At 35.8% G+C, this 20,000-nt stretch overlaps 1 protein-coding gene across 7 annotated transcripts in view; it reads left to right on the forward strand.

The window, feature by feature from the left end:
- The window catches only part of MAG (myelin associated glycoprotein), a 2,406,588-nt gene that overhangs the window by 563,548 nt on the left and 1,823,040 nt on the right, over positions 1–20,000 (forward strand). For all 7 annotated transcript variants that reach the window (XM_044080483.1, XM_044080481.1, XM_044080485.1 and 4 more), the window contains one exon: positions 6,458–6,511. The gene's annotated coding sequence lies outside the window, so the exon portion shown is untranslated. The remainder of the gene's footprint in view (positions 1–6,457; positions 6,512–20,000) is intronic.

Below are 20,000 nucleotides of genomic sequence, written 5' to 3' on the forward strand. Positions count from 1 at the left end.
ACAAATCTCACTTTAACATCACAGCAAAAGACAACACCACTATATACCAAACTGAACACACCAAATTGCTAGGAGTGGAAATAGACAATAAACTAAAATTTGACAATCATATATCCATGACCATAAAAAAGTCCACAAAAAACTAGGAGCGTTATACAGAAATAAGCAACTTCTCACCCAAGCAGCAAAAATTTCAATAGCAAATTCCCACCTTATCTCCACCCTACTTTATGCCTCTCCAATATATACAAACCTAAGGCAATGTGATCTAAATAAGCTAGAGACCTGCTACAACAAAATCGCCAAATTTGCCACAGGGGTATCCTACCGTAGTCACCACTGTCTCTCACTTGCTGAACTGGGATGGCTTGAACTCCATAACAAAAACACAACAAACCAAGCATCAAATCTTCAAAAATACACCAAAATGAAGCAGTCAGAGCGTGAGACAAAGAGAAGCAACTTTAATCCATCTGTCCTGGTACCTCGGCAATTCGCCTTCAATGGAACAAATTTACAGACATACACATTCTCTTTTATATATTCATCAATTAAATAATTAATCAATTATATAATAATCAATCAGTTGATCAAATGTTTTAACCCTATCAAAACTATAACATATGCAAACTTTTAATACTCTTTTTCTTTATCAAAAATAGTAAACACTAAATATAATGTATTCCTAATATTACACAATGTAATATAATGTAATATAAATGATTCAAGTCAGTTAAATTTTCACAGTTTTTTCATATAACATTAATACTAATATGCACACTCAGAAAATATGATTTAATTTAAATACACACAAATTACAATAAGATTCAAAAATTGCAAAACACTACAAAATTTCACCCACTATCCAAATTCATCCCAACATCAAATAATATATAATATGTAACACCCTAAAACCACCCACTACTCTGGCCTATTCAGTGCAGTTTTGAAATTGCTTTTGTAAAATTGCTTTTATAAAAGTGGGGTCTGACAAGTATTCTAAATACAAAATGCAAAATGCGAAATGCAAAACCCTCACTATTGCCATTATACATATTAACAAAGTGAGTAACTGCCAGATTCTCCATATTACCCCTCTTAGTGTCACTCACATGCTCCAAAAAATTACAAAACACTAATAAATCTCACTAACAAGTTTCACTAACAGATTTCATCCACTATCCAAATTCATCCCAACAGGAAATAATGTGTGATACCCTCTCACGCTCTGACTGCTTCATTTTGGTGTATTTTTGAAGATGGCTTGAACTCCCTCACCTCCTTCAAAGGTATCAACTCTCACTCGCCCACAAACTAGTAAACCATCCACTAAATGTCCCATCCCTCCAGAATCTACTCCAACCCTATGGCACCACCAGACCACTAAGATCCAGCAACAAAAATCACTTGCAGATCACTAAAGCCAATAACTCTGCTGGTGCCATAGTCAAATTATGGAACTCCCTCCCACCCACAATTACCTCCGTACCATGATGCACCCATTTCAAAACTTTACTAAAAGCACACCTAAAAACATGCTGGCTATGCCCGTGCAACTCCCACTCTATCACCCACCCCATCCAACCACTACCTTTCTTTCCACCCCACTAACTACCTTGATTATAGCAAGCTCAGATGCTCATAAGCCTAGTACTTATTATACAGCAGGAACTTCTTATTTTAACATTTGTTAATGTCTATTATGTACTTCACAGATGTTGTCTACTGATGTAGTATGTTCTTCATCTTTAAATATGTTGTAATTAATTGCTGTGTTAAATTGTTAATCGCTATGTAATCCAATGTAACTACTGTCTGTTTATTTTAACTGTGGAGCTTTTCTCCCCGGGCCTCTGCTGAAAATGGACCTACGTCCAGTCGGACACTCCCAGTCAACAAATGTAAATAAATAATAAATGAAATAAATAATAAAAATGCACAGACATTTAACCATCTGATGGTTTACTTAATATGAAGATAGTCTAAATTAAAAAAATGTAGAACTGTACAATTATTTATCATTGTAATGCTGTAATATTGCTCTTTGCTTCAAAAATAAACATTCTTGACAATAATTTTCAGCTGTCCTGTCATCCTCATCAGTGTCTTTGCACTGCCTAACAAAGTTTTATGCAGCTGAGGGATGTACTTCTCATTTAAAATATTAATGGTTCCATTTGGCCAGGTCAGAATTTTATAGACATGAAGAAGGAACAACTTAAGTTGTATCATGGTAACACATGTCTGCAGCTGCAGATGTTTTGCTGGTACCCAGTACTTAATGACCTATTAACACAGGATGCAAGGCAACTGGTGATTACTGGGTCCCTTCTTATTTACTGAACAAGCACACAGGCCAAGAAATAGAAGACATCAGACTCTCATGCATTTTAGGAAGAAGTACTTTTTTTTGTTTATTGCTTTTGATTTTACATTTTTTAATATTCCCATCTGTTTTCTACATTTAACTAGAATGCTTTTTTTTAAACTATCATGTAGAAAAACAGGCTAAGGCAGGACTTTCAGCCAAGTGGAGCACTCATTCTCTGTCTCCTGCCCTGAAATAAGTTGCATTATATCTAGTCGGTGCAGAAAATGACGTTTTGAATAAATTTTTGATTTTCCTTCATTGCAATACTTTTGAGAATTTAGTCAGAGTTCACTAATGCTACCACAGCGAACTTGTATAGCTTGTAGGTTACTTTTTCTGTAAGATAAAGCTTTTGACTTAAATATTAAAGAAATGTACATGCCATTTGTAAGTACTTCAGCCGGTGACAGCATCAGCGTCATCACAAGGCTGTGTTATTCACTATAAGAAGAATCAAAATCATGAGGAACATTGACAACAGCTTATGACTGATGGTGGTATATTGGTTGGTTCTGTTCCTTCTGGTCACTGTTCTTTTTGCAAATATGTATCTAAAGCTATTAAGAATATATGTAAATTATATAATATTTACATATTTGCAAATTGCCGTACAGACTGAATTATTTATTTAGCTATCTGTAGTTGCTCTGCTTTTTATGTGGTACAGATTTCTCATACTTTCAGAACGCCAGTCTGTAAAAACTAAATGAGAACTCCAGCCAAGCTGGAACTTCCATTGAGTGACCTCTCAAACCTCTTTCAATATGCATATCCACAGCCAGTGGGCTTTGGCTTTATTGGTCTGAAATTGTCCATTAAAATGACAAAACAAGTCATGGGCATTCAGAATCACCATTTAGCTGAAACACCTGGTGTTCATAAGGGTCATTTGCATATATCCCATGGGCCTCTGATTCAAGAGGTTTGAGAGGCCACTCATTGGAAGTTCCAGCTTGGCTGGAGTTTTCATTTAGTTTTTACAGATTGTTTTTTTTTTCTGTGTGACCTTCTCACTCATTGTTTTAGTTTGTACTTTAAGAATATGAATTTCTGAACATCTTAGTGGTATTATGAATAAATGTATGTCTAATCCCCTTTATTAACATTTTATTAAACATCCCACTGCAAATTTTTTTTTGTTATAATTCATAAGATTGTGAGTGATAGGAGAAATAAGGCAGGTTGGCATAATATATTAATCAAAAAGAAAACAGTTGGATCATCAGACTTGGTGGTTTATTTCCACCAGGTCTTAATGAACATTGTTAATTAGCTAATTACAATGGGAATTGGGTGACCAGGTGTATATATGGCTTCAGATTTATTTTGGGTGTATTCATTGAAGAAGGCTCTTTTTGAACCGAAACCGGTTTGGATTTTTATTGCATTATGTTTCGCTACATTTTGCTACATTTTTATGTAGTGTCCCTCAAGGCTCCAATCTGGGACCTCTCCTATTTACCATTTTTATTAATGATCTGAAAACATCCATTCCACAGGCCACCTGCATTCAATACACCGACGACTCAACATTAATATGTAGCGCCTCCTCACCTGCAGAGCTTCAAACCAAGACCCAAACAGTATTTAACTTAGTAGAAAAATGGTTCTATCAATGCTGTCTCCTCCTTAACCCCAAAAAACAAAACTATTATTGTTCACTCCCACATTAAAGTCCACCACTATTAACTTTACAATCACATCCAACAATGGTACTAAAATAGCTCCCGACATAATCACCAAACTTCTAGGTATAACAATTGATAATAATCTTAACTTTGACACACATATTAACCTAATTATTAAATCGGTTAATAAAAAACTCGGTTCCCTTTATAGACTTAAACCCTTTCTCACAGCTTCAACTAGGTCTACTATTGCCCAAACTCATCTACTTTCCACCATTCTTTATGCCTCCCCAATTTATACAAACCTCTCCAAAATCAATAAACTGGCAACATCTTATAATAACATAGCCAGATTTGCCACTGGATCCCCATTTAGAACCCATCACTGCCAGAATCTCAAACTACTAAGTTGGCTGGAATTGCAAAGTCAGCTTCTTATACAACAACTTACAATTATTCATAAAACTCTGCATCATCCCTCACATACTCCCATACTCTGTAAGCTTATTAGCCCATACACAAACCTAACAACCCTACGATCTGCCAATAGAATACTAGTATCTACCTTAAAAGCCAGCAACAAGTCTGGGGACTGCCTGTTCACTACCTCTGTTGGTAACATTTGGAACAAGCTTCCAACTGAACTAACATCCCTTTCATCCACTCCACTGTTTAAAAAGCAACTAAGACTCATCCTAAACTCACAATGGTTATGCCCTTGCACTAATCCTGACTGACCATATTCACCTCATCCATGACCACCTCTGTTGGCTATTATACCTCTCGCTGTTGCTTTGTTTTTTTCTCTCTGTTAAACTACTAAAGAAATACACTTCCTATGGTACCAGTAGGCTGACATGTGTGTGTGTGTGTTTGTGTGTGTGTGTGTATATATATATATATATATATATATATATATATATATATATATATATATATAAATAAAAAATAAACACCCTAAACAGTTTTTTGTATCTGTTTTGTATAACTATCAATGACTTGTATATTGCTTAGCATGTAATCACTTTGTAATTATTTAGTATTGTCTTGTAGCTTTTCTCTCCGGGCCTCCGCTGAAAATTGACATATATCCAGTCAGACTATCCCGGTCAACAAATGTAAAATAAATAAATAAATAGTGTTAGTGCAGTTTTCTTTGGACTGTCATGCAACAATAAATGATTATTATTTTTCCACATTCGTTGTGCTGGCCGTTTTTGTTGGTTTGCTGAGTCTGTTGGGCCATTGCACTTGCCGTACCTGCAGAAGTCTTGTCAGCCATTAAAGCTGTATGTTCCCATTTCAACTTCACTGTACTGACCTCTGTGACACTACAGTCCGCTGGCAGGTGACTCAGCTGAGAAGTTTGTTAGTGGCACTTTCTGAATAACAGCACTGTCATATACACTGAGCTCACAAAGTTGTTGGAACAGGCATAGGGACAGAAATAGACCCATCAGCTGCCTGGCAGGGAATTCTTCCACATATCACTCCTACAAACACTAGATAATGAATCTTCTAATTAGTGAAAGAGAAAAGAAAAGAAAAAAAGAACCTTGTGTGCAAATGAAAAAGTCTTAAAACACTGAAATTCATTTTTGGCAGTTCATCAAATAATCTTGTTTCTAACTGTCATGACCACTATATGAGCCCTTCATTTACTCTCCTTATTAGTGGAAGGAAAAATACAACAGGTTAAATGAAGCTTAATTTAAAAGATATGCAAAGAAAAAATTCAGATATTATTAAACAAAACTGAGAGTTTTTATTCAGAGCAATGTGGGATGCTGCTATGACAGCAAGATGCCCTAGTTAAATTTGGATGTTATCTATAAAGTAAGTGTGATGTCAAGATTTAAGATTAGCTGCTATAATACATTCTGTAGACCTTATCATTTAATTTAATCATACAATATGTATACAACGACACATACAATATAAATGAATGCATGTGTGCTATTTCTGTTATTTTTGGCACCCTGAAGTGAGGCAGAGAAAGAGATGGAGTAGAAACCAGTTGAGAAAAAAATGTGAGTGGCTCTGTTCCCTGTACTGCAGAAAACAGTAAAATGTATGCATTATTGCTAGGAATACCTCACAGATTGTCTTTTATTGATGAACAGCTAAATGTGAGACTGGCTAGAAAGTGTCTATTTTCATTATGTTTACAGCAAACAGACTTGGTATTATAAATGCTGTATTGCAATTACTATTTAGTCCTCTTGGTCTGATATGGCAGGAACCTGTATAAATGCCTGAGTGCAGGCTACTGCCTGTTTAAGTCTGGCATTTTCTTAAAAATGGCACATCATAAGTTAACTGAATTATCCAGGCTAACTAGACAGTCTGTTTTGTGTTGACAAATATATAATAAACTGTAAGCAAATGAAGGATATTGTCATTGAGGGGTATTTATTTTTGCTGTTGGTGTGATATGACTATGTTTTCTTTATTGCAGGTTTTGTCTACCTCATTTACTGACATATACCTGGAGGTTTACTGACCTAGAATTGTGAGTGCTATTATTTTAATCTTGTATATTTGTGATAGTTATTTGTCTTATTCAAATTACAGTCTTTTTTATATTTTTTTATTAAGTACAACAGTGTTATTTTATGCTGTATATTCTATTAATTCGCTTGGACTTTAACAATTAAAACACATTTCCCTTATTTTCACCATTTCTGGGTCTGTGATGTATTTTGTGTTATATCAATTATACAACTGTTGAACCGACAAGAAAAGTGCATAAGGATGATGTTTTAGCATGCACCATGTTACATTTGAAGCTACACAGAAGGTAGATGCCGAGCATGCACAGGATAAGCAAGATTTGTGCAGGGAAACACATAGATATGAATAAAGACTGTGCGATGAAAAGTTGGGTCAACACCTATGGACATAGATTTTACAGGGTAATGACAGTTTTATTTAGTCTTTAACACATTAGCATTCTAAAGGGGATTACGTTTCTTACAGGCTGTATAAATGCACTGAATTTCCATAGACGCTACATAACATCTCATAAAATGAAAGAACTCCATTTCTGTTACTGTTAATTCTAGTCTGCTCACTGGAAATTTACTGCTAGTGCAAACTTTTTATCACAGATAATATTTGTCTCTCTTTTACTTATATACATATACATATATTATGTGCACATCTTTTACTTATGGGCCCAATTCCCAAAGTACTTGCTCTCCATGTAAGTGATTTACTTTGGCTTAAGTCTACTTTACAGATAAGACTTAACAGTGGAGTAAGTTACTTACACTGACAGTAAGCCTTTTGGAATATGGCATTATATATCTGCACCTTGTTCAAGCTTTTATCTTATATGGCATCTTTATTTGTTTCTATCAAATAGTAGTTATTGATTTTATTATTCTACAGAATTGTATTTACTGTTTTTTTTTTTTACTTTTGTTGCATATGTTTATGAAACTGAATTAATTACTTCAAATCTATTAGCCACATTTTCTTTATTCCCTTTTTGTGGTATATCTTGCAGTTTATTAGTATATATGGTGATTTGCTGTGTTATTGACAAAAGGACATTTACCAGATAAGAGCTGGTCCAGTGCACAATGTAAATGTGGCAGGTGAAAACAGCTTATAGTATTGTGTAATAACACAAAATAAAGTAAGACGCAATATATATAAAATGATAGGTGTGTGAGTAATGTTAGACTAGCTGACAGGTGGCATAAAAAAATAACATCTGGTTATACCCTTCCTACTGAAATATTATATATGTGCACAGAGCATTTTGTCTTAGCATCTGATATCAAAGCTATGTCCCCATGTTTGTTGTTTCATTCATCAATGTATAGACATTTTTTTTCTAATGCTTACATATAGAAATTAGGCCTTAATGTTTAAACCTGTCCAAGAAACTAAATGCAGATCCAGTCTTTAGTGTATACATAGTGCATGTTATGGTGTAGTATCTGCCAGGTAGTAAGTGTAATATTGCAGTCCTATAAAATATTTAATTATTAGTGTAAATTAGCATATTTGATAGCCCAGTGTCCACACATTTATATTCAGTATTCCATAAAATATCTGGACAAGATAAAAAATTGCAATGGTCTTCTTGTCACAGTCTCAATATATGTATGTTTTGCAAATTGCAAACATGTTGAATATAGGCATATTAATTGCAGGCAAATGTGTGTAACTGTTTTTTGCTACTTTTTTCAAAACTTTTATTACCACGTTAGTCTATTATTTTCATTTTATGTTGTAAAACTGACATTTCTGATGATGTTTTAATTTTTTACTCTGTCTTTATCACTCAGACAGTTATCCCAATATTTAATTAAGGTAATTTGCATGCCATGCTGGAAAACATTTTATTGTGGCAAAGTGGGAAAAGGTATTTCTACAATCCCAGGAAAACTAAAATCACCATAAAAAAAAACATTGGAGTGCTAAATTGGCCAGTCTTTCAGTTAACTGTATAATGTTTTCTGATATCTGGAATTATTACAGTGTTGCTGGAGTAATCTGTCTGTAGATAACACAACATGGTTTTTGTATATTTATTACAGATACTATTTTTGTCAATTTGTGACCTTTCATAATAGTATGTAGTGCTATAATATTTCTGCTTAATTATTCCATGTACTTTATATTATGTAAAATAAATTCAGTTTGTTTCTTTTGATCCATGACAAAGTATTTTCTTTTACAGCAGCTGACAGGTATCAGACTTTTTTTCTGTTGTATTGTTATGTTACCCAGCTGGCATCCAATGTTCAATATTTGCAGTGTACGCTCTTTGCCAGATCTTCAGCAGCTCAGTTTAATCTACCATGTCAATTGTCTAGCTTTCTGAGAAAATATTTACTGAAAAAGTGAATATTGGCAACAAACAGTGAGATATATTAATTTCATGAATCCTTATGTAGCAGAAGACATTTATCAAGTCAATCTGAAAATTATAAGAACAGTTGGAAAGGAAATGCTAGCAAACAAGACCAGTGGATTAGTAGTTAAGATTCCAAAATATAAGGTCAAAAGCACTGATTGTAGTGTGTGTGTGTGTGTGTGTGTGTGTGTGTGTGTGTGTGTGTGTGTGTGTGTGTGTGTGTGTGTGTGTGTGTGTACTTTATTTTATGTGTAACGTTCAAGATTATATTCCATCAGAGTAATGGACAGTGCACCTGCACACACACACACACACACACACACACACACACACACACACACACACACACACACACACACACACTAATAATGTGTTTATGTAATATTGTGAAAAATGCATTGTTTTATCAGTGAATGTCATTTCTGTTTAGATGATATGTAGAATTGTCAGTGCAAACATAACCTACAAAATGTCCAAGCTGTAACTATAGATGTAATTTTAAAAGGGAGTGAATTTCAATCCCATGATGCTTCTCCAGTCAGTGGTAATACTGACTCTTACAGGGATAATGCTATAAAAGAACAAATGGGAATCTGATTGTCAGGGGACTTGTAAGCAGGAAAACATCACAGCAGTTTACTAACCTTGAGATGGTAAGGGAAAATTCCCATACATAAGCACTAAAGGAAAAATGAATAAGCATACATCCATAGTAGTATATAGCAAGGGCAGATTTATTGTAGCTATAAAATAATTAAACTCAGGCAAGCACTGGTTCAAGTAGCAGGAATCCACATTATTGGTTAATCCACATGAATACATAACTCTGCATCCCCTACATAAAGGCAACAGTCAAAACTCAGTATGTATTTATCTTCAAAATAATTTCTAATTCCTCTAGAGAGCAGATCATATATATGAGGCCAAGGGGTAAGAGCACTGTGATTAGGCTTATTCATAATTCATTCGGTATACTTCTTGCCCTCTGGTAACTACATTTAGCTGGTGGTGACCTTGCTCTTGATTTTTCCACTAATCTGAAACTCTAAATATTTCTTACTGAGGGAAAAATGCCTTTAGGAAATACAGCTGTAAAAGAGTGCTTACCCATCTGATCCAGAAAAGCCTTGGACACATGCTGAGACCGTTGACTCTTTTTTTCTTTGCATATTCTGGCAGATAGAATGGCCTATTATGGGATATGCACATGACAGCTGTGCTTACCTAAGAGTGCACTTTACAACATTACAATTAATTAAATAATGTGTTTCTCCATGATACTGGATACAACTGATGTCATGTTGCTCTTTCAGTACCTTTCGATATTAGCACATTGCCCATTAATAATATTGCTTTTGCTCGAAGTTGTTATAAGTGATAGTGATTTTATATTCAAACACTTGCATGAACATTCATTAAAATGGCAGCGTTAATGAATGATAACAGATCGTGTTGACTGCTAAAATTAGGTTGATTGAGATAATAGTTGTTGTTACAGATGTGGTTGGTACATAAGGTAGACAGTACAGCAGTAGTACATCAATACTTTTATTCTATCTGGGACCATCATTTTCTCTATGTTTAATCAGTAAGTTAATGTCGACCTTTTAGACATTTCTAGATTTCTACTTGTTAAAAGTACTACTATGTTTATAGCATATACCAGAGAATGCTGCTGTATGCCAAAGCAGGTAGAGCATAAAGTAATGTCTGCTTTCTTTTTTATATACCTGATCATGATACGTTTTATCTTGGTTCTATATTATTATCAACTTTAATGAAGTTAGTGTATGACTGTATTTCATAAGGCACTGCGACTGACAATGTCTGTGACTTCTCCCTCCTAACTTCTGTGCACTCTGCTCTTTTTCTTGCTTCCACAGGTACCCAGCACTATTTCTCTTCCAATACAATCTAATCCTTCCCTTGCAACAAAGTCTGAACTGGATGAAACTACTGGCCTAAACGGAAAGCCATAATAACTATAAATGTGGTTGGCAGCTATGTCTGTTATTTTTCATGGTCCACGATTAGAGTTGTACTCTGCTAATTGAATAGTTAGTCTCCAATATGGGTCCTGGTGTGCACACCAGCTACAGCTGTTAAAATTTAGACCCTTTTGCCCCCTCCTTTTTTCTAAGTGTTATAACCTCCTCTGTAGCTGCAAAAGCAAACTTTTATGTTTTATCTTTCACGTTACGTAGCCTACAAATAACATGAATAAGTTCTATCCTGCACATACCTCTCAACCTCTTGGAGTAAGGAATCTGGACAAAGCCATAAAAAAGCGGTACAGATAGGGACAATCTGAAAATATTGATCTTACAAATGTAGAAACTTGATACAATAACAGGTTTTGAATTAGAATGAATTTTGTGAAGGGTATGACATCTAAAACTCAAATGCCTATCATTATTTTCTAACTTCAGTCTTTAATGATTTGTCACTAATTTGCCAGACAGCCAGGATATTAAGAAAAAAGGACCAAACATATAAGGAAAAAATCTGAACATCCGTCAGAAATCTGTACAGTTGAGAAGTATGACCCTGCATTACAGATGGTATACTGACCTGAGATCAGCTTAATCATCTGAACGTTTTTTTTCCCATAATAAAGATTTGCTAGCTGCTTGGTTCTGCCCATTCCATTCACCCTCACTCCACTAGGGCTCTCTCTCCTCACCTACCATACCCCCATTCCCACACATCCCTACCTCACTTACATTTGTCTCAAACCAAACCACTCCCCTTTCAGTCATCAAACCAATTAGCACAAAAATTCATTAACTACCTCCAGTTATCCCACACCCCTACACCTTACTAATCACCCCAATCCTATCCCCTCCCAAATTTTATAACCTAATCCATCCCACCTAACCACACTTCCCATCTACTAGCACATACTATCCATCCAACTGTACCCATCTACCATCTTTCTGTCAATCAAAACTTAAGAAGTAAAACACATTTAAGTGTCAAACCAATCATATATCAGCCCAAAAGTAAACATTAATACCAAACTTATCATAAGTCTCTCCTAGTCCTAAACAAGTCATGCTATCCATAACTCAGCATTCTACTCATATTTCTTTCCATAGCTGCTCAGCTTACAACATATCATACTCCCTTACCCGTCCCCCAAATGGACTTCAAAGATACAACAATCAAACGCTACCATAATGGAACCTCTCACTTCAAAATACCTTCACACACCTTCAAAACTTTATACTTTGACCATGCCCCCCCCTCACAATTCTACCTCATACACACACTCCTAAAATATCTCGGATATCATAAGCTTATTTCCAAACTCCTATACACAATAATAAACATTGCTAATGAACTAAAACTAAGTGGAGACATACACCCAAATCCAGATGTCACCTACATTCCCTCAATACTCCTAATTCTCAAAACACATTCAACCTGTGCCAAAATGCTACTGACCTACTAACTCTAAACTTAAACCTTCGAAGTATTGTCAGTAAAGTATCAGAAATTCATGCTACCCTCTCCCATTACTCCCCAGATATAGTCTTGCTCACAGAGACATGGTTAAAACCACACATCATTGACAATGAAATCACTCTTCCCAGTTATAACATATTTAGGGTAGACAGAAAAGAGAAAAGAGGTGGTGGGTAGCTACACTATTTAAAAACAACCTTAATTTACAACACCTAAACCTAAACATAGCTACCACAAACAACACTGAGATGCTTCTAACTAAATTACAAATAAATCCCAACAGACATATTGCCATAACAGCCATCTATATCCCCCCAGCAATAATAACTGTACGACTGAGCACATCCTGCAAGTCATTTCAAATGACATAAGCTATGAAACTACTATCATAAGGGACTTCATCACTAACTGGTAGGCATGTATCTCTAATAATCCTAGCAATTATATCAACCTCTATGGCTTTTCACAAATTATTCAGACCCCCACTAGAACTGACAGGAAAAATACCCAGTCAATCTTCAAATGGACCCTGACTAGAAAAACATTAAATTATCAAAATTCAGGCTGTCAGACAGTCTTAATGACCATACACCCACCTATCTACTCAGCCAACATACCAGCTCCACTTGACTTTCTATATATACATACCAGCTCCACTTGACTTCCTATATATCGCCAAATACGTAACCCCCAATACCTGATTAACACCCTAAAGAAACTCTGTTGGAACACTCTCAAAGACCTACCCCTAGATTCCACTGTAGAACACATTAACACCACTTTCCTTTATCCAAAATCCTGGAAAAATCTTAGTACATGACTAACTTCTGAAATACCTTATAACAAAAATCATTTTCTTACCAAATCCCAGCACGGCTTTAGATCCCATCATAGCACCACTTCCATACTCCTCAGCTTCACTAACACCATAAATCAGTATAAAAATAAAGGGAAAATAGTAGCATCTGTTTTCCTGGACATGTCAAAGGCTTTTGACACTGTAGATCCTGATAAATTATTACATTTTCTCAAAAATCTAAAACTTACCCTTCCGCACTCAGATGTTTCCAAAGTTATCTAACAAGTCATCAGCAGGCAGTAAAATGGCAACAAGATCTCTCACCCCTATTCTCCTAGTCACTATTGGTGTCCCACAGGGTTCCACTCTCTGTACTCCTTCCACATAGCTAAATCCTGGAACTTACTACCTCACACCATTAGAACTACCATCAACCCAACGCATTTGAAAAAACTACTTAAAAACTATTTTACTAACACATGGCTCTGCTCATGCAACACTCCAGGCTAACCAAGAATACTCGCTTCTCTCCTTCCAATTTTTTAACTTCACCTATATAAATATCAACTGTTAAAGCAATTCATGAATTAATTTTCTATAAACGTCATGCTCAGACATGTCTTGTATAATTATATAATTCTATATCATTCTGTCTATGAACTTGTTAACTGGAAAAAACGTGAAATATGACCAAAAGAAGACCACTAACACTTCTGTATAAAGTTTAGCGCTTTCTTTCGTTTAATACCAACTAACTTCTTCAGAACAAATAAACACTGCTCAATCCACTTCTTAAATACAAATTAATTAATTGGTGATCGAATCATACTGAATCATCAATAAAATACTCAAACAGGCAGATCTTAAAACAATATATACATCTGTTTCGATACATATTTTATGCACATTTAAAATATAACTTCTTACATAAAAGTAATAAATATAAAAATCCCATACTGTTTATATATACACAGTCAGTAATACAATTTGTCATTTAAAAGACATTTCATATTTAAAGTATCATTTAGTCCTGGAAATTTATCAGCCCCTAGAAAGACTTGCCACTTTAACTCTTTAATTTCAAGAGCATTGTTAAAATTAGTAACATAGGGAACTGCATCAATGAAATCCAAGACAAAAAATGAAAATTTTTTGAAATCTACACATTCTATAGCATGCTTTGCTAAAGTGTTATTAACATCCCTGTTTTTAATAGATAAACGGTGTTCATATATTCTTTTATATAATGCTCTAATCGTTTTCCCAGCATAAAAATTAAAGCAAGTGGAACATGTAGCTAAATAGACTGTTCCACGACTTTTACAGTTAAACCTGGACTTACTGGTGACCATTTTTTGATTATGAGGGAAAAATATATTCTTTGAAGACTCTATGAATCTACACTGCTTGCAATTATAATAAGGATACGTTCCCACTGGCCCTTTTGTCGTTCTTTGTTCACTAATCTCCAAAATGGACTTCACACTGACTACCTTTTTATAAATAAAATTGGGATGGTCACCAATAACCCTGACCAAAATCACTTTCCAATTATTAGAAATGGCTTGTTTGATTTTATAAGAATCCACAATAATGGGGACAAGAAAAGGTAACAAAATGACTTCAAACCGCATAAATGGCCCATCGAATACTTTCCCTAGGAAAACATTTGGTGTTCTGCAGCTTTACTATTTCAAGTGTTCACTGAATTGGGGTTGATATTATAACATTCAAAGTTTTAAGACTTCGATTTTATAATATAGACCCCTAACAGTTGCCCCTTTTAACCCACCCGAGCTGCACTTCTGAATGTTGCCTCTTTCCACCATGTCTTTGACAAGCGTTGTGAAGCGAGAAATGTGAAATGAAATATTGATCATTATCTAGCAAGCAGACCACCACAGGGCTAGCGATCCAGTGGTGTGAACATTGCCTCTAGATGATTATCACTTTTGAAGTGATACCCTGAACCCATGTGGAAAAATAGGAAAGGGGGTTGTGGATGGCTCCAGCAAGCAGTGTGCTCTAGAATTAAATACAAGGCTGTAAGTCTGTATGTAGACATAACCCGTCACCATTCTTATTTATTTCTGTAAGTAAGTAAGTATGTGTTTATTTATTATATTTATTCAATCATTCCTTCATTCCTTCATTCATTTTGACCACTACTATTGACTTCATGTTCCTTCATGCTCTGTGGTCCCACTATCCACATGTTTCATCCTTAGCATCTTTCTGATGTTCATAGGGTCATAGGTTTCATTAAGCTTACAACCAAAAATGACCATTAAGAAGCTGCACTACATCCCCCAGTACTATGGGATACTAACAATATCCCCCATAATGATATCCCCTATTAGATAAACTTTCTCTGCATAGCCTCAGTAAATATTTGGAATCACCCACCCAGTCATCTAGACTGGCTTTATAGGTACCTAGGGAATGCTCTACCAAATAGGTAGGGATAGCCTATTCCAGAAAAAGGATATACTTACAGGTTAGGTATCATTTAGACAATCTGGTAGTGTTGTGTGGTAGCATAGGTTTCTCAAAGAAGTGCTCGCTTTACCAGTTTAGAAGAAGTAGGAGGAGTCCAAAGAGGTCTTGGGTTATGCATCGCATGGGATGATAATTGGAGATCACCACTTAGGAATTTTTTGTGACACTGAGTAAAGGGATAGGGCTTTCATCTATCAGAGTAACTAATGGTGCTGAGACCTAAGATCTTTTAGTGAGGAAACACTGAGGTCTCTCAAGTTGGTTTAGGTACTTAACAAGGCACATGCAGAAGGGTGCATCAGACAATTAGCTAAGGTGAGGCAAAGCAAGCAGCCTCCACAGGCAGAATGTGTTAGGGTGAGATTGGCAGACGCTAATTGGTCAGTAGTACACTGCTACTTCACAAATGTTTTTGCAGTCAGGACTGAACCAAAGTGCTTGCTTCAGTGCTTTGTTTCTTGTATAACTTGTAGCAAACTGTTTGTTACAGTTTTAAAGCAAAATGACTTTTTCTTAGGAGTACACAACAGCACACATAGTTCTCAGAGAACTTTGGAGACAGGTGAAAAATACTAGTTTGGAGAATGGATCACATTTGTTTTCTTTTTGCTCTTTAGCTCAGAGTTAAGAGGTGCCAGCTCGGGGATTGGCGATGGCCACATTTTGAGCCAGCTGCAGCTCTCAGGTCCATTATATTCAATGACAGGCCTAATAAAGAATACATACATTGTGATTATATCTTCTCTGGGCATTGAGATACCATGAATGATAAGCTGTGCAAGGTACAAGAATTTTCTAAACACCAGAGTCATGTTGGTCAAAGGTGGCATGAACTGGAAGAGTCTCCTTACCAAGAAGGCACCTGCACATGGAATTCCTCTTTCTCCTTGTCTCATGCTATCAAGTGAGAGGTTTGCCAGGCAAGTGAAGTGAGATGGAGGAGGCAGACACTCTTTAACTCCATCTCTTCCCATGTGTTGACATCACATCAGTTGCGCAGACAATGGGAAACTAACCCTGAGTGCATGCCACACCAGAGTCCCATAAGGAAGTCATGCATTCATAGTCTCCAACCCATCATCACCTCTCAGTTAATCAGTCTCTACCAGATCTTCAGTAGAGAGATGCTCAGCATACACCCTTGTTCCAGAATAGGTTCACCCATCTTCCCTGCCTGTGCCATCCTAAACCCCAGCTACTAATCAAGCTCAGGTTTGCTGGATCATAATCAAGGCTTTAGCACTCTACTTCTCCACTTAGGCTGATGCCCTTGTTTATTGGGTGTTTTTTTCTTTGAGAAAAGAGATTTTTAATGTACGTATTAATGTGTTTCAACTCTGAAGTCCTACTATTTACTTTGTCATTAATATCTTCTTATATTTACTGTTGTGAAACAATGTTTTAATAGTATGACTTGTAATGAACTGACACAATACCTGTTGTATACTTCATATTAAAACCTGAGTGTCCTACTGCTTCTGGCAAGTTGTACAAGTTAGCATTTATCAGAAAGAGTGTCAGCAGTTTTCCAGGTTAGCACCTCAGGACTTACATGCCTGGAGTATGTGCCATGAAAATTATCATTTTTGCAGGACTTCTAATGTAGTTTAAGCTTGTGTTTAATACTGTTTCTGCCATTGTAAGAAAGTGTTTAATTTAACAAGCATGGGTTTAGAAATTATATGCCTGAAGTTATAAAACACTATAGTATGTTCCAAATGGACCTGTATATGCCATTTTGTCTCCAGTACAGACTCTATACATAAAACTGCATCTGGTTTTGTTGTTGTGAAATGTAGAATGCAATGAGAATATGTGTTAAGGGTCACTTGACTTAATTAATACCTTTATGATTTTGAAGATAAAGATATTTATTAGAAGTTTGCAAGAACACCTGATTATGCAAAAACAGTGGGTGGAGTGTTTGTGGATGGAATGTTTCTGAGTATGTCTGTTAGGCTGCTCAGTTTTAATAAATGTGAGTGACATTATAGTTGGAAGGCCAAATTCCGGAAATAGAAAAATGAAACTGGATCCTGTCTATTTATAAGCTTGAGTCAATGAACACTGAACAATATGAGAACCAGTCAGACATAAATAGGAGTTTATTGAAAAATTGAATAGGTGAGTGGATGGCAAAAAAAAAAAAAAAAAAAAGAAAAAAAAAAGAAAAATAGTGCTATGCAAAGTAAATCAACACAGGTTCATAGGTGTTTACCAGGCTAATGACCACAAGCGCCTGTTTAAGCCTAGCCATGCATCCCAAATCTCTGACAAGTTCTGATACCCTTGGTAAAAGTGTAAGCATGGGCCAGTGAGATGAATCATTTACAGATTACCTGTTTCCATTAGAGACATAGATGCCAAACCAGGGATGAATTTCCAGTTTCCCATCCAATTGTCCAAGAAGCACTTGAATTGGGTTACGGAAGACAGCAGGTCCTATATGTGTATATATATATATATATATATATATATATATATATATATATATATATATATATATATATATATATATATATATATATATATATATATATATATATATATATATATATATATATATATTACAGGCAAGGTTTAACTATTTAGAATGGGTAATTCTGGTACTGTTTATTTTGTGGATATGCGGGAGGTCCATCAGAGTGGGGTCTGACAATGCCCTTTATGTTAGGCATAGATCTCTCCTCAAAAGCCTGTAGGAGACAGAATACAGGTATAGGGCCTTGAGGCAGTCTGCGTTGGACATATTACTTATGCCCTGTATTATTTTAGTGAGGAACCTCTGTGGATGTTCCCGTTGCTGGATATGCCTACTTACGTACATACCAAAGGGGCCATTGTACTTAATGATTGGTCTGGTGAATGCCGAATACAGTGGAACAATGACTTCCATGGACTTAGATGTCATACCTTTGTTTATAAGTTGTGCAACATAGAATGATTTCCTCACCACTGTAGACAGGTGATGATCAAAGGCTATATTACTATCAATGTGTGTCTCTAAATCCTTCACTACTGGGTCAGCTCTAAGAGGTGTGTTGTCAGTATGATAGTTACCAGGGATGGATGACTTCCAAAAGGATGCTTCTTCCAAATACTCATAAATCTTAACTCCAGCTTACTTAGCAAACTCGAATCAACCTATCGCAAAATAGCTAGATTTGCTGCACAACAAACCCACAAATCTCACCATTGTATCTCCCTCAAACACCTAAACTGTCTCAAACTACTCCTACTCGTCACTCAGCTCCAAATTATACACTCCATTATTTAGTCATCGTCCTACTGTCCAGCACTAGGCACCATAATCTCCCACTATGTCCCAACCACACTACTCAGGAGCTCCACCCAAGACCTTTTACAAATCTACAAGCCCAAGTCCAAAATAGGAGCCATTACATACAGCTACCATCTATTGACTGGAACAAATTCCCACAAGAAGTTAGATCACTTTCACATCCTAAAGTATTCAAACTAGCCACTAAAGAGTACTAAAAAAGTCACTGGAATTGTACCTGTTCTCAGCCTCGTTGAATATACCTTCACTAAATAAGAAACCTAACTTCTCTGTCTTACCATCATTTCTTCTTCTCTGTACCAAAACATTTACAACTTAAACTATTCTACTTCATAATTTTTTGCCTAACACTATCTCCTTTCTTTCTGCTGCAGTATTCTTCATAACATTTTTACAGAAAATTGTAACTGCATATATATGATAACTGGTCTACAAGTTTTATTATGAATGATTGTACTGTTAACTGTGTTTGTAATGGTTATATTTTTTGTAACTATGTTTTGGAGCTTTTCCCCCCGGGCCTCTGCTGAAAAAGGGCTTTTGCTCAATCATAGAATCCCGGTTAACAAATGCAAAATAAAATAAAATAATAAATAAATACATTTAGTTTTAGTCCATGGCTCTGACTCCAGCTGTTTATCTATGTCAGCCTCTCCTGGAGAACATTTGTGTCAGTGTGTGTCAGTGTGAGATTCAATGACAACTCCTAATTTGCAATCATCTGCAAATTTAGTCAGGCAGAGACCACAGACATTGGCCTTCTCTTCTGAGAAGTAAATGCTATATGCAATATTTTTCCACTATGGGCAATATTGCTCACGCTTTGTATTATTTGATATGTATTTGTACTTGTACTTTTATTTTTTTGGACTGCTATCTTTACTGTAATCTGTTTCATGGAGATTTTCTCCCCAGGTCTCCACTGAAAATGGGCTCTCTGTGCCCAGTGGACTTCCCTGGTAATCAAACTGGAAATAAATAAATAATGAAATGCCAAACAGGAGTGGTCCAAGAACTGATCCCTGAGGGACTCCACTTGTAATTGGCCTCTTTGTAGAGAT

This window comes from Protopterus annectens, chromosome 8.part0 (genome assembly GCF_019279795.1).
Source record: "Protopterus annectens isolate FY-2018-M chromosome 8.part0, PAN1.0, whole genome shotgun sequence".
In the NCBI taxonomy this organism is placed as follows: domain Eukaryota; kingdom Metazoa; phylum Chordata; order Ceratodontiformes; family Protopteridae; genus Protopterus; species Protopterus annectens.